Here is a 16,023-nt window from a genome sequence, read left to right on the forward strand (position 1 = left end):
GAACCTATCTAGTCCAAGTACCCGCTAGGGAACGTACATAGTCCAAGTGCCCGCTAGTTAACCTAGATAGTCCAAGTGCCCGTTTGTTAACCTACATAGTCCAAGTGCCCGCTAGTTAACCTTGATAGTCCAAGTGCCTTCTAGTTAACTTAAATAGTCCAAGTGCCCGCTAGGTAACCTACATAGTCCAAGTGCCCACTAGGTAACCTAAATTATCCAAATGCCCGCTAGGGAAACTACATAGTCCAAGTGCCCGCTAGTTAACCTAGATAGTCCAAGTGCCCGCTAGTAAACCTAGATAGTCCAAGGGCCCGCTAGTTAATCTAGAGAGTCCAAGTGCCCGCTAGTTAACCTACATAGTCCAAGGGCCCTCTAGTTAACCTAGATAGTCCAAGTGCCCGCTAGGGGACGTACATAGTCCAAGTGCCCGTTAGGTAACCTAGATAGTCCAAGTGCCCGCTAGGTAACCTACATAGTCCAAGTGCCCACTAGGTAACCTAAATAATCCAAATGCCCGCTAGGGAAACTACATAGTCCAAGTGCCCGCTAGTTAACCTAGATAGTCCAAGTGCCCGCTAGGGAATCTACATAGTCCAAGGGCCCGCTAGTTAACGTAGATAGTCCAAGTGCCGCTAGTTAATCTACATAGTTCAAGGGCCCGCTAGTTAACCTACATAGTCCAACTACCCGCTAGTTAACCTAGATTGTCCAAGTCCGCTAGTTAACCTACATAGTACAAGTGCCCGCTAGGGAACCAATATAGTCCAAATGCCCGCTAGGGGCCCTAATAGTCCATATGCCCGCTAGTTAACCTAGATAGTCCAAGTGCTCGCTAGTTAACCTAGATAGTCCAAGGGCCCGCTAGTTAATCTAGAGAGTCCAAGTGCCCGCTAGTTAACCTACATAGTCCAAGGGCCCTCTAGTTAACCTAGATAGTCCAAGTACCCGCTAGGGAACGTACATAGTCCAAGTGCCCGCTAGGTAACGTACATAGTCCAAGTGCCCGCTAGGTAACGTTGATAGTCCAAGTGCCCGCTAGGGAACGTACATAGTCCAAGTGCCTGCTAGGTAACCTAGATAGTCCAAGTGCCCACTAGTTAACCTACATAGTACAGGTTCCCCCTAGGTAACCTAGATAGTCCAAGTGCCCTCTAGTTAACCTAGATTGTCCAAGTGCCCGCTAGTTAACCTACATAGTCCAAGGGACCACTAGTTAACCAAGATAGTCCAAGTGTCCTCTAGTTAACCTACATAGTCCAAGTAACCACTAGGTAACCTAGATAGTCCAAGTGCCCGCTAGGTAACTTACATAGTCCAAATGCCCTCTAGGCAACCTAGATAGTCCAAGTGCCCGTTCGTTAACCTAGATAGCCAAGTGCCCGCTAGATAACCTAGACAGTCCAAGTGTCTGCTAGGTAACCTACATACTCCAAATGCCCGTTCGTTAACCTACATAGTCCAAGGGCCCACTAGTAACCTAGATCATCCAAGTGTCCTCTAGTTAACCTACATAGTCCAAATGCACGCTAGTTAACCTACATAGTCCAAGTGCCGCTAGGTAACCTACATAGTGCAAGTGTCCCCTAGTTAACCTACATAGTCCAAGTTCCCGGTAGTTAACATAGATAGTCCAAATGCACGCTAGTTAACCTACATAGTCCAAGTGCCGCTAGGTAACCTACATAGTGCAAGTGTCCCCTAGTTAACCTACATAGTCCAAGTCCCAGGTAGTTAACATAGATAGTCCAAGTGCCCACTAGTTAATATTTATAGCCAAGTGCCCGCTAGGGAACGTACATAGTCCAAGTGCCCGCTAGGTAACCTAGATAGTGCATTTGCCCGGTAGTTAACCTACATAATCCAAGTGCCCGCTAGGTAACCAAGATAGTCCAAGGGCCCTCTGGTTAACCTACATAGTCCAAGTGCCCGGTAGTTAACTTACATAGTCCATGTGCCCGCTCTGGAACCTACATAGTCCAAGTGCCTGCTAGGGAACCTACATAGTTCAAGTGTCCGTAGGGAACATACAGAATCCAAGTGCCCGCTAGGGAATCTACATAGTCCAAGGGCCCACTAGTTAACGTAGATATTCCAAGTGCCACTAGATAATCTATATAGTCCAAGGGCCCTCTAGTTAACCGAAATAGTCCAAGTGCACGCTAGGGAACCTACATAGTCCAAGTCACGCTAGTTAACCTAGATAGTCCAAGTGCCCGCTAGTTAACTTACATAGTCCAAGGTCAGCTAGTTAACCTAGATAGTCCAAGTGCCCGCTAGTTAACCTACATAGTCCAAAAACCCGCTAGTTAACCTAGATAGTCCAAGTGCCCTCTAGTTAACCTACATACTCCTAGGGCCCGCTAGTTAACCTAGATATTCCATGTGCCCGCTAGTTAACCTAGATTGTCCAAGTGTCCTCTAGTTAACCTACATAGTCCAAGTGCCCGCTAGGTAACCTAGATAGTCCAAGTGCCCGCTAGGTAACTTACATAGTCCAAATGCCCGCTAGGCAACGTAGATAGTCCAAGTGCCCGTTCATTAACCTAGATAGCCAAGTGCCCGCTAGGTAACCTAGACAGTCCAAGTGTCTGCTAGGTAACCTACATAGTCCAAATGCCCGTTCATTAACCTACATAGTCCAAGGGCCCACTAGTTAACCTAGATCGTCCAAGTGTCCTCTAGTTAACCTACATAGTCCAAATGCACGCTAGTTAACCTACATAGTCCAAGTGCCGCTAGGTAACCTACATAGTGCAAGTGTCCCCTAGTTAACCTACATAGTCCAAGTGCCCGGTAGTTAACATAGATAGTCCAAGTGCCCACTAGTTAACATATATGGCCAAGTACCCGCTAGGGAACGTACATAGTCCAAGTGCCCGCTAGGTAACCAAGATAGACCAAGGGCCCGCTGGTTAACCTACATAATCCAAGTGCCCAGTATTTAACTGACATAGTCCAAGTGCCCGCTCTGGAACCTACATAGTCCAAGTGCCTGCTAGGGAACCTACATAGTTCCAGTGTCCGTAGGGAACATACAGAATCCAAGTGCCCGCCAGGGAATCTACATAGTCCAAGGGCCCGCTAGTTAACCTACATAGTCCAAGTACCCGCTAGTTAACCTAGATCGTCCAAGTGCACGCTAGTTAACCTACTTAGTCCAAGTGCCCGCTAGGTAACCTACATAGTCCAAGTTCCCGCTAGGTAACATAGATAGTCCAAGTGCCCATTACCTAACCTAGATAATCCAATTGCCCGCTATGCAACATATATAGTCCAAGTGCCCATTCGTTAACCTAGAAGTCGAAGTGCCCGCTAGGTAACCTACATAGTCCAAATGCCCGTTCGGTAACCTAGATAGTCCAAGTGCCCGCTAATTAACCTACATAGTCCAAGTGCCCGCTAGGTAACCTAGATAGTGCAAGTGCCCGCTAGGTAACCTACATAGTCCAAGTGCCCGCTAGTTAACCTAGATAGTCCAAGTGCCTGTTTGTTAACCTAGATAGTCCAAGTGCCCCCTAGGTAACCTAGAGAGTCCAATTGCCTGCTAGGTAAGTTACATAGTCCAAATGCCCGTTCGTTAACCTACATAGTCCAAGGGCCCACTATTTAACCTAGATCGTCCAAGTGTCTTTGGTTAACCTACATAGTCCAAGTGCCCGCAAGGTAACCTATAAAGTCCAAGTTCCAGCTATGTAACCTAGATAGTCCAATGGCCCGCTAGTTAACCTACATAGTCCAAGTGCCCGCTAGGTAAACTAGATAATCCTAGTGCCCGCTAAGGAACCTACATAGTCCAAGTGCATGCTAGTTAACCCAGATAGTCCAAGTGCCCGCTCGTTAACCTAGATAGTCCATGTGCCGCTGGGAAACCTACATAGTGCAAGTGTCCCCTAGTTAACCTACATATTCCAAGTGCCCGCTAGTTAACATAGATAGTCCAAGTGCCCGCTAGGGAACATACATGGTCCAAGTGCCCGCTAGGTAACCTAGATAGTGCAAGTGCACGGTAGTTAACCTACATAGTCCAAGTGCCCGCTAGTTAACCTTGATAGTCCAAGTGCCTTCTAGTTAACTTAAATAGTCCAAGTGCCCGCTAGGTAACCTACATAGTCCAAGTGCCCACTAGGTAACCTAAATTATCCAAATGCCCGCTAGGGAAACTACATAGTCCAAGTGCCCGCTAGTTAACCTAGATAGTCCAAGTGCCCGCTAGTAAACCTAGATAGTCCAAGGGCCCGCTAGTTAATCTAGAGACTCCAAGTGCCCGCTAGTTAACCTACATAGTCCAAGGGCCCTCTAATTAACCTAGATAGTCCAAGTGCCCGCTAGGGGACGTACATAGTCCAAGTGCCCGCTAGGTAACCTAGATAGTCCAAGTGCCCGCTAGGTAACCTACATAGTCCAAGTGCCCACTAGGTAACCTAAATAATCCAAATGCCCGCTAGGGAAACTACATAGTCCAAGTGCCTGCTAGTTAACCTAGATAGTCCAAGTGCCCGCTAGGGAATCTACATAGTCCAAGGGCCCGCTAGTTAACGTAGATAGTCCAAGTGCCGCTAGTTAATCTACATAGTTCAAGGGACTGCTAGTTAACCTACATAGTCCAACTACCTGCTAGTTAACCTAGATTGTCCAAGTCCGCTAGTTAATCTACATAGTACAAGTGCCCGCTAGGGAACCAATATAGTCCAAATGCCCGCTAGGGGCCTTAATAATCCATATGCCCGCTAGTTAACCTAGATAGTCCAAGTGCTCGCTAGTTAACCTAGATAGACCAAGTGCCCGCTAGGGAACCTATCTAGTCCAAGTACCCGCTAGGGAACGTACATAGTCCAAGTGCCCGCTAGTTAACCTAGATAGTCCAAGTGCCCGTTTGTTAACCTACATAGTCCAAGTGCCCGCTAGTTAACCTTGATAGTCCAAGTGCCTTCTAGTTAACTTAAATAGTCCAAGTGCCCGCTAGGTAACCTACATAGTCCAAGTGCCCACTAGGTAACCTAAATTATCCAAATGCCCGCTAGGGAAACTACATAGTCCAAGTGCCCGCTAGTTAACCTAGATAGTCCAAGTGCCCGCTAGTAAACCTAGATAGTCCAAGGGCCCGCTAGTTAATCTAGAGAGTCCAAGTGCCCGCTAGTTAACCTACATAGTCCAAGGGCCCTCTAGTTAACCTAGATAGTCCAAGTGCCCGCTAGGGGACGTACATAGTCCAAGTGCCCGTTAGGTAACCTAGATAGTCCAAGTGCCCGCTAGGTAACCTACATAGTCCAAGTGCCCACTAGGTAACCTAAATAATCCAAATGCCCGCTAGGGAAACTACATAGTCCAAGTGCCCGCTAGTTAACCTAGATAGTCCAAGTGCCCGCTAGGGAATCTACATAGTCCAAGGGCCCGCTAGTTAACGTAGATAGTCCAAGTGCCGCTAGTTAATCTACATAGTTCAAGGGCCCGCTAGTTAACCTACATAGTCCAACTACCCGCTAGTTAACCTAGATTGTCCAAGTCCGCTAGTTAACCTACATAGTACAAGTGCCCGCTAGGGAACCAATATAGTCCAAATGCCCGCTAGGGGCCCTAATATTCCATATGCCCGCTAGTTAACCTAGATAGTCCAAGTGCTCGCTAGTTAACCTAGATAGTCCAAGGGCCCGCTAGTTAATCTAGAGAGTCCAAGTGCCCGCTAGTTAACCTACATAGTCCAAGGGCCCTCTAGTTAACCTAGATAGTCCAAGTACCCGCTAGGGAACGTACATAGTCCAAGTGCCCGCTAGGTAACGTACATAGTCCAAGTGCCCGCTAGGTAACGTTGATAGTCCAAGTGCCCGCTAGGGAACGTACATAGTCCAAGTGCCTGCTAGGTAACCTAGATAGTCCAAGTGCCCACTAGTTAACCTACATAGTACAGGTTCCCCCTAGGTAACCTAGATAGTCCAAGTGCCCTCTAGTTAACCTAGATTGTCCAAGTGCCCGCTAGTTAACCTACATAGTCCAAGGGACCACTAGTTAACCAAGATAGTCCAAGTGTCCTCTAGTTAACCTACATAGTCCAAGTAACCACTAGGTAACCTAGATAGTCCAAGTGCCCGCTAGGTAACTTACATAGTCCAAATGCCCTCTAGGCAACCTAGATAGTCCAAGTGCCCGTTCGTTAACCTAGATAGCCAAGTGCCCGCTAGATAACCTAGACAGTCCAAGTGTCTGCTAGGTAACCTACATACTCCAAATGCCCGTTCGTTAACCTACATAGTCCAAGGGCCCACTAGTAACCTAGATCGTCCAAGTGTCCTCTAGTTAACCTACATAGTCCAAATGCACGCTAGTTAACCTACATAGTCCAAGTGCCGCTAGGTAACCTACATAGTGCAAGTGTCCCCTAGTTAACCTACATAGTCCAAGTTCCCGGTAGTTAACATAGATAGTCCAAATGCACGCTAGTTAACCTACATAGTCCAAGTGCCGCTAGGTAACCTACATAGTGCAAGTGTCCCCTAGTTAACCTACATAGTCCAAGTCCCAGGTAGTTAACATAGATAGTCCAAGTGCCCACTAGTTAACATTTATAGCCAAGTGCCCGCTAGGGAACGTACATAGTCCAAGTGCCCGCTAGGTAACCTAGATAGTGCATTTGCCCGGTAGTTAACCTACATAATCCAAGTGCCCGCTAGGTAACCAAGATAGTCCAAGGGCCCTCTGGTTAACCTACATAGTCCAAGTGCCCGGTAGTTAACTTACATAGTCCATGTGCCCGCTCTGGAACCTACATAGTCCAAGTGCCTGCTAGGGAACCTACATAGTTCAAGTGTCCGTAGGGAACATACAGAATCCAAGTGCCCGCTAGGGAATCTACATAGTCCAAGGGCCCACTAGTTAACGTAGATATTCCAAGTGCCACTAGATAATCTATATAGTCCAAGGGCCCTCTAGTTAACCGAAATAGTCCAAGTGCACGCTAGGGAACCTACATAGTCCAAGTCACGCTAGTTAACCTAGATAGTCCAAGTGCCCGCTAGTTAACTTACATAGTCCAAGGTCAGCTAGTTAACCTAGATAGTCCAAGTGCCCGCTAGTTAACCTACATAGTCCAAAAACCCGCTAGTTAACCTAGATAGTCCAAGTGCCCTCTAGTTAACCTACATACTCCTAGGGCCCGCTAGTTAACCTAGATATTCCATGTGCCCGCTAGTTAACCTAGATTGTCCAAGTGTCCTCTAGTTAACCTACATAGTCCAAGTGCCCGCTAGGTAACCTAGATAGTCCAAGTGCCCGCTAGGTAACTTACATAGTCCAAATGCCCGCTAGGCAACGTAGATAGTCCAAGTGCCCGTTCATTAACCTAGATAGCCAAGTGCCCGCTAGGTAACCTAGACAGTCCAAGTGTCTGCTAGGTAACCTACATAGTCCAAATGCCCGTTCATTAACCTACATAGTCCAAGGGCCCACTAGTTAACCTAGATCGTCCAAGTGTCCTCTAGTTAACCTACATAGTCCAAATGCACGCTAGTTAACCTACATAGTCCAAGTGCCGCTAGGTAACCTACATAGTGCAAGTGTCCCCTAGTTAACCTACATAGTCCAAGTGCCCGGTAGTTAACATAGATAGTCCAAGTGCCCACTAGTTAACATATATGGCCAAGTACCCGCTAGGGAACGTACATAGTCCAAGTGCCCGCTAGGTAACCAAGATAGACCAAGGGCCCGCTGGTTAACCTACATAATCCAAGTGCCCAGTATTTAACTGACATAGTCCAAGTGCCCGCTCTGGAACCTACATAGTCCAAGTGCCTGCTAGGGAACCTACATAGTTCCAGTGTCCGTAGGGAACATACAGAATCCAAGTGCCCGCCAGGGAATCTACATAGTCCAAGGGCCCGCTAGTTAACCTACATAGTCCAAGTACCCGCTAGTTAACCTAGATCGTCCAAGTGCACGCTAGTTAACCTACTTAGTCCAAGGGCCCGCTAGTTAACCTATATAGTCCAAGTGCCCGCTAGGGAACCTACATAGTCAAAGTGCCCGCTAGGGAACCTACATAGTCCAAGTCCCCGCTAGTTAACCTAGATAGTCCAAGTGCCCGCTAGTTAACCAGGATCATCAAAGTGCCCTCTAGTTAACTTACATAGTCCAAAGGCCTGCTAGTTAACCTACATAGAGCAAGGGTCCGCTAGTTAACCTTGATAGTCCAAGTGCCCGCTAGTTAACCTACATAGTCCAAGTTCCCGCTAGGTAACCTAGACAGTCCAAGTGACCATTAGGTTACCTACATAGTCCAAGTGCCCGTTAGTTAACCTACATAGTCCAAAAGCCCGCTAGGGAACGTACATAGTCCAGGTGCCTGCTAGGTATCCTAGATAGTCCAAGTGTCCGCTAGTTAACCTACATAGTCCAAGTGCATCCTAGGTAAACTACATAGTCCAAATGCCCACTAGGTAATCTAGACTGTCCAATTACCCCCTAGTTAACCTAGACAGTCCAAGTACCCGATAGGGAAGCTACATAGTCCAAATGCTCGCTAGGGAACCTACATAGAGCAAGTGCCCGCTAGGTAACCTAGATAGTCCAATTGCCCATTAGCTAACCTAGATAGTCGTAGTGTCCGCTAGTTAACCTACATAGTCCAAGTGCCCGTTCGTTAACGTAGATAGGTAAGTGCCTCCTAGGTAACCTAGACAGTCCAAGTGCCCGCTAGGTTACATACATAGTACAAGTGCAAGTTCATTAACCTAGATAGTCCAAGTGCCGCTGGTAACCTACATAGTCCAAGGGCCCGCTAGGTAACCTTGATAGTCCAAGTGCCTTTTAGTTAACCTACGTAGTCCAAGTGCCCGCTAGGTAACCTAAATAATCCAAATGGCCGCTAGGGAAACTACATAGTCCAAGTGCCCGCTAGTTAACCTAGATAGTCCAAGTGCCCGCTAGGGAATCTACATAGTCCAAGGGCCCGCTAGTTAACGTAGATAGTCCAAGTGCGACTAGTTAATCTACATAGTTCAAGGGCCCGCTAGTTAACCTACATAGTCCAACTACCCGCAAGTTAACCTAGATTGTCCAAGTCCGCTAATTAACCTACATAGTAAAAGTGCCCGCTAGGGAACCAATATAGTCCAAATGCCCGCTAGGGGCCCTAATAGTCCATATGCCCGCTAGTTAACCTAGATAGTCCAAGTGCTCGCTAGTTAACCTAGATAGACCAAGTGCCCGCTAGGGAACCTATCTAGTCCAAGTACCCGCTAGGAAACGTACGTAGTCCAAGTGCCCGCTAGATAACGTACATAGTCCAAGTGCCCGCTAGGTAACGTAGATATTCCAAGTGCCCGCTAGGGAACGTACATACTCCAAGTGCCTGCTAGGTAACCTAGATAGTCCAAGTGCCCACTAGTTAACCTACATAGTACAGGTTCCCCCTAGGTAACCTAGATAGTCCAAGGGCCCGCTAGGTAACCTACATTGTCCTAGTGCCCCCTAGTTAACCTATATTCTCCAAGTGCCCGATAGGGAACCTACATAGTCCAAGTGCCCGTTAGGTAATCTAGATAGTCCAAATGCCCGCTAGGGAACCCACATAGTCCAAGTGCCCTCTAGGGAACTTATATAGTCCAAGGGCCCGCTAGGGAACCTACATAGTCCAAGTGCCCATTAGTTAACCTGGATAGTCCAAGTGCCCGCTAGGTAACCTAGATAGTTCAACAGTCCGGTAGGTAACCTACATACTCCAAGTACCCGCTAGGTAACGTAGATAGTTCAAGTGAATGCTAGGTAACCTAGATAGTACTAGTGCCCGCTAGGTAACATACAAAGTCTAAGTGCCCGCTAGGTAATCTATATAATCCAAATGACCGCTAGGGAGCCTACATAGTCCAAATGCCTGCTAGGTAACCTAGATAGTCTAAGGGCCCTCTAGGTAACCTACATAGTCCTAGTGCCCCCTAGTTAACCTACATTTTTCCAAGTGCCCGATAAGGAACCTACATAGTCCAAGTGCCCGCTAGGTACCCTACATAGTCCAAATGCCCTCTAGTTAACCTACATAGTCCAAGTGCCCGATAGGGAACCTAAGTAATCCAAGTGCCCGCTAGGGAACCTACATAGTCCAAGTGCCCGTTAAGTAACCTAGATAGTCCAAATGCCCGCCAGGAAACCCACATAGTCCAAGTGCCCACTAGGGAACTTACATACTCCAAGTGCCCGTTAGTTAACCTCGATAGTCCAAGTGCCCGCTTGGTAACCTAGATAGTCCAACAGCCCGCTAGGTAGCCTACATACTCCAAGAACCCGCTAGGTAACATAGATAGTTCAAGTGCCAGCTTGGCAACCTAGATAGTCCAAGTGCCCCCTAGGTAACCTACAGAGTCTAAGTGCCCGCTAGGGAACCTACATAGTCAAAGTGCCCGCTAGGGAACCTCCATTGTACAAGTGCCCGCTAATTAACCTAGATAGTCCAATTGCCCGCTACTTAACCTAGATAGTCCAAGTGCCCGCTAGTTAACCTTGATCATCCAAGTGCCCGCTAGTTAACCTACATAGTCCAAGTGCCTGATAGGGAACCTACATTATCCAAGTACCCGCAGAGGAACCTACATAGTCCAAGTGCCTGTTAGGGAACCTAGATAGTCCAAGTGCCCTTAGGGAACCTATATAGTCCAAGTGCCCGCTAGGGAACCTACATAGTCAAAGTGCCCGCTAGGGAACCTGCATTGTGCAAGTGCCCGCTTGTTAACCTAGATAGTCCAAGTGCCCGCTAGTTAACCTAGATAGTCTAATTTCTCGATAGTTAACCTACATAGTCCAAGGTCAGCTAGTTAACCTAGATAGTCCAAGTGCCCGCTAGTTAACCTACATAGTCCCAGAACCTGCTAGTTAACCTAGATAGTCCAAGTGCCCGCTAGTTAACCTACATAGTCCAAGGGCCCGCTAGTTAACCTAGATATTCCAAGTGCCCGCTAGTTAACCTAGATCGTCCAAGTGTACGCTAGTTAACCTACATAGTCCATGTTCCCGTTAGGTAACCTAGATAGTACAAGTGCCCGCAAGGTAACCTACATAGTGCAAGCGCCCGCTAGGTAACCTAGATATTCCAAGTTCCTGTTAGCTAACCTAGACAATCCAAGTGCCCTCTAGGTAACCTACATAGTCCAAGTGCCCTTTCGTTAACCTAGATAGTCCAAGTGCCCGCTAGGTAACCTACATAGTCCAAGTTCCCGCTAGGTAACATAGATAGTCCAAGTGCCCATTACCTAACCTAGATAATCCAATTGCCCGCTATGCAACATATATAGTCCAAGTGCCCATTCGTTAACCTAGAAGTCGAAGTGCCCGCTAGGTAACCTACATAGTCCAAATGCCCGTTCGGTAACCTAGATAGTCCAAGTGCCCGCTAATTAACCTACATAGTCCAAGTGCCCGCTAGGTAACCTAGATAGTGCAAGTGCCCGCTAGGTAACCTACATAGTCCAAGTGCCCGCTAGTTAACCTAGATAGTCCAAGTGCCCGTTTGTTAACCTAGATAGTCCAAGTGCCCGCTAGGTAACCTAGAGAGTCCAATTGCCTGCTAGGTAAGTTACATAGTCCAAATGCCCGTTCGTTAACCTACATATTCCAAGGGCCCACTATTTAACCTAGATCGTCCAAGTGTCTTTGGTTAACCTACATAGTCCAAGTGCCCGCAAGGTAACCTATAAAGTCCAAGTTCCAGCTATGTAACCTAGATAGTCCAATGGCCCGCTAGTTAACCTACATAATCCAAGTGCCCGCTTGATAAACTAGATAATCCTAGTGCCCGCTAAGGAACCTACATAGTCCAAGTGCACGCTAGTTAACCCAGATAGTCCAAGTGCCCGCTCGTTAACCTAGATAGTCCAAGTGCCGCTGGGAAACCTACATAGTGCAAGTTTCCCCTCGTTAACCTACATATTCCAAGTGCCCGCTAGTTAACATAAATAGTCCAAGTGCCCGCTAGGGAACATACATGGTCCAAGTGCCCGCTAGGTAACCTAGATAGTGCAAGTGCACGGTAGTTAACCTACATAGTCCAAGTGCCTGCTAGTTAACCTTGATAGTCCAAGTGCCTTCTAGTTAACTTAAATAGTCCAAGTGCCCACTAGGTAACCTACATAGTCCAAGTGCCCACTAGGTAACCTAAATTATCCAAATGCCCGCTAGGGAAACTACATAGTCCAAGTGCCCGCTAGGTAACCTAGATAGTCCAAGTGCCCGCTAGGTAACCTACATAGTCCAAGTGCCCACTAGGTAACCTAAATAATCCAAATGCCCGCTAGGGAAACTACATAGTCCAAGTGCCCGCTAGTTAACCTAGATAGTCCAAGTGCCCGCTAGGGAATCTACATAGTCCAAGGGCCCGCTAGTTAACGTAGATAGTCCAAGTGCCGCTAGTTAATCTACATAGTTCAAGGGCCCGCTAGTTAACCTACATAGTCCAACTACCCGCTAGTTAACCTAGATTGTCCAAGTCCGCTAGTTAACCTACATAGTACAAGTGCCCGCTAGGGAACCAATATAGTCCAAATGCCCGCTAGGGGCCCTAATAGTCCATATGCCCGCTAGTTAACCTAGATAGTCCAAGTGCTCGCTAGTTAACCTAGATAGACCAAGTGCCCGCTAGGGAACCTATCTAGTCCAAGTACCCGCTAGGGAACGTACATAGTCCAAGTGCCCGCTAGTTAACCTAGATAGTCCAAGTGCCCGTTTGTTAACCTAGATAGTCCAAGTGCCCGCTAGGTAACCTAGAGAGTCCAATTGCCTGCTAGGTAAGTTACATAGTCCAAATGCCCGTTCGTTAACCTACATAGTCCAAGGGCCCACTATTTAACCTAGATCGTCCAAGTGTCTTTGGTTAACCTACATAGTCCAAGTGCCCGCAAGGTAACCTATAAAGTCCAAGTTCCAGCTATGTAACCTAGATAGTCCAATGGCCCGCTAGTTAACCTACATAGTCCAAGTGCCCTCTAGGTAAACTAGATAATCCTAATGCCCGCTAAGGAACCTACATAGTCCAAGTGCATGCTAGTTAACCCAGATAGTCCAAGTGCCCGCTCGTTAACCTAGATAGTCCAAGTGCCGCTGGGAAACCTACATAGTGCAAGTGTTCCCTAGTTAACCTACATATTCCAAGTGCCCGCTAGTTAACATAGATAGTCCAAGTGCCCGCTAGGGAACATACATGGTCCAAGTGCCCACTAGGTAACCTAGATAGTGCAAGTGCACGGTAGTTAACCTACATAGTCCAAGTGCCCGCTAGTTAACCTTGATAGTCCAAGTGCCTTCTAGTTAACTTAAATAGTCCAAGTGCCCGCTAGGTAACCTACATAGTCCAAGTGCCCAATAGGTAACCTAAATTATCCAAATGCCCGCTAGGGAAACTACATAGTCTAAGTGCCCGCTAGTTAACCTAGATAGTCCAAGTGCCCGCTAGTAAACCTAGATAGTCCAAGGGCCCGCTAGTTAATCTAGAGAGTCCATGTGCCCGCTAGTTAACCTACATAGTCCAAGGGCCCTCTAATTAACCTAGATAGTCCAAGTGCCCGCTAGGGGACGTACATAGTCCAAGTGCCCGCTAGGTAACCTAGATTGTCCAAGTGCCCGCTAGGTAACCTACATAGTCCAAGTGCCCACTAGGTAACCTAAATAATCCAAATGCCCGCTAGGGAAACTACATAGTCCAAGTGCCCGCTAGTTAACCTAGATAGTCCAAGTGCCCGCTAGGGAATCTGCATAGTCCAAGGGCCCGCTAGTTAACGTAGATAGTCCAAGTGCCGCTAGTTAATCTACATAGTTCAAGGGCCCGCTAGTTAACCTACATAGTCCAACTACCCGCTAGTTAACATAGATTGTCCAAGTCCGCTAGTTAACCTACATAGTACAAGTGCCTGCTAGGGAACCAATATAGTCCAAATGCCCGCTAGGGGCCCTAATAGTCCATATGCCCGCTAGTTAACCTAGATAGTCCAAGTGCTCGCTAGTTAACCTAGATAGACCAAGTGCCCTCTAGGGAACCTATCTAGTCCAAGTACCCGCTAGGAAACGTACATAGTCCAAGTGCCCGCTAGGTAACGTACATAGTCCAAGTGCCCGCTAGGTAACGTAGATAGTCCAAGTGCCCGCTAGGGAACGTACATAGTCCAAGTGCCTGCTAGGTAACCTAGATAGTCCAAGTGCCCACTAGTTAACCTACATAGTACAGGTTCCCCCTAGGTAACCTAGATAGTCCAAGGGCCCGCTAGGTAACCTACATTGTCCTAGTGCCCCCTAGTTAACCTACATTCTCCAAGTGCCCGATAGGGAACCTACATAGTCCAAGTGCCCGTTAGGTAACCTAGATAGTCCAAATGCCCGCTAGGGAACCCACATAGTCCAAGTGCCCCCTAGGGTACTTATATAGTCCAAGGGCCCGCTAGGGAACCTACATAGTCCAAGTGCCCGTTAGTTAACCTGGATAGTCCAAGTGCCCGCTAGGTAACCTAGATAGTTCAACAGTCCGGTAGGTAACCTACATACTCCAAGTACCCGCTAGGTAACGTAGATAGTTCAAGTGAATGCTAGGTAACCTAGATAGTACTAGTGCCTGCTAGGTAACCTACAAAGTCTAAGTGCCCGCTAGGTAATCTATATAATCCAAATGACCGCTAGGGAGCCTACATAGTCCAAATGCCCGCTAGGTAACCTAGATAATCTAAGGGCCCTCTAGGTAACCTACATAGTCCTAGTGCCCCCTAGTTAACCTATATTTTTCCAAGTGCCCGATAAGGAACCTACATAGTCCAAGTGCCCGCTAGGTACCCTACATAGTCCAAATGCCCTCTAGTTAACCTACATAGTCCAAGTGCCCGATAGGGAACCTAAATAATCCAAGTGCCCGCTAGGGAACCTACATAGTCCAAGTGCCCGTTAAGTAACCTAGATAGTCCAAATGCCCACCAGGAAACCAACATAGTCCAAGTGCCCGCTAGGGAACTTACATAGTCCAAGTGCCCGTTAGTTAACCTCGATAGTCCAAGTGCCCGCTTGGTAACCTAGATAGTCCAACAGCCCGCTAGGTAACCTACATACTCCAAGAACCCGCTAGGTAACATAGATAGTTCAAGTGCCAGCTTGGCAACCTAGATAGTCCAAGTGCCCGCTAGGTAACCTACAGAGTCTAAGTGCCCGCTAGGGAACCTACATAGTCAAAGTGCCCGCTAGGGAACCTGCATTGTACAAGTGCCCGCTAATTAACCTAGATAGTCCAATTGCCCGCTACTTAACCTAGATAGTCCAAGTGCCCGCTAGTTTACCTTGATCATCCAAGTGCCCACTAGTTAACCTACATAGTCCAAGTGCCTGTTAGGGAACCTAGATAGTCCAAGTGCCCTTAGGGAACCTATATAGTCCAAGTGCCCGCTAGGGAACCTACATAGTCAAAGTGCCCGCTAGGGAACCGGCATTGTGCAAGTGCCCGCTTGTTAACCTAGATAGTCCAAGTGCCCGCTAGTAAACCTAGATAGTCCAAGGGCCCGCTAGTTAATCTAGAGAGTCCAAGTGCCCGCTAGTTAACCTACATAGTCCAAGGGCCCTCTAAATAACCTAGATAGTCCAAGTGCCCGCTAGGGGACGTACACAGTCCAAGTGCCCGCTAGGTAACCTAGATAGTCCAAGTGCCCGCTAGGTAACCTACATAGTCCAAGTGCCCACTAGGTAACCTAAATAATCCAAATGCCCGCTAGGGAAACTACATAGTCCAAGTGCCCGCTAGTTAACCTAGATAGTCCAAGTGCCCGGTAGGGAATCTACATAGTCCAAGGGCCCGCTAGTTAACGTAGATAGTCCAAGTGCCGCTAGTAAATCTACATATTTCAAGGGCCCTAGTTAACCTACGTAGTCCAACTACCCGCTAGTTAACCTAGATTGTCCAAGTCCGCTAGTTAACCTACATAGTAGAAGTGAACGCTAGGGAACCAATATAGTCCAAATGCCCGCTAGGGGCCCTAATAGTCCATATGCCCGCTAGTTAACCTAGATAGTCCAAGTGCTCGC

The sequence above is a fragment of the Tenrec ecaudatus genome (genome assembly GCF_050624435.1).
Source record: "Tenrec ecaudatus isolate mTenEca1 chromosome 10 unlocalized genomic scaffold, mTenEca1.hap1 SUPER_10_unloc_1, whole genome shotgun sequence".
NCBI classification, from domain to species: Eukaryota; Metazoa; Chordata; class Mammalia; order Afrosoricida; family Tenrecidae; genus Tenrec; species Tenrec ecaudatus.